We start from the raw sequence: 574 nt of genomic DNA, 5'->3' as shown, positions 1-574 counted from the left end.
CTGTAGTGTTCACACACCAGCAGGGGCAGGGAACTAGGTGTGGATGTAACAGATGGGTCTCTCTGGGCAGACTGGGGATCAGAAACCGCTGCCACTCAGCTTCCTTTGTGGATGGGGCAGGTTCTGGGTGAGATGGTGGTTCGGGGCGCTGGGAGTGAGGTATGTTGGGGGAACGAGGGAGGGGGTGGGGATGGGGCTGGAACATTCCTGTGCATGAAAGCTGGCAGGGCTTGTGAGCTCTGCAGGGGAGGGAGCCGGCCCCATAAAGCTCACTGTGGAGAAGCCTGTCCAACCTCATTAGCTGTCACGGGCAACAATACTGATCTGGCAATAAAGGCGATTCCAAACCTGTTGGTCATTAATCACCCGCCTGACAGTTGCGAATGGAAGTGGAAAAACCTCATCCCCCCCTCTACCCTTTCCCTCCGCCCCTGGCCCAGCTCTGGGGTTTCGGGTTACCTCTCTCTCTCTCTCTCTCTCTCTCTCTCTATATATATATATATATATGTGTGTGTGTGTGTATATCTATATGTGTGTGTGTATATATCTATATGTGTGTGTGTGTGTATGTGTG

The sequence above is a fragment of the Myotis brandtii genome, unplaced genomic scaffold (assembly GCF_000412655.1).
Source record: "Myotis brandtii unplaced genomic scaffold, ASM41265v1 scaffold103, whole genome shotgun sequence".
Lineage (NCBI taxonomy): Eukaryota > Metazoa > Chordata > Mammalia > Chiroptera > Vespertilionidae > Myotis > Myotis brandtii.
The sequence above is the reverse complement of the archived record's forward strand: the minus strand, read 5'-3'. Positions refer to the sequence as shown.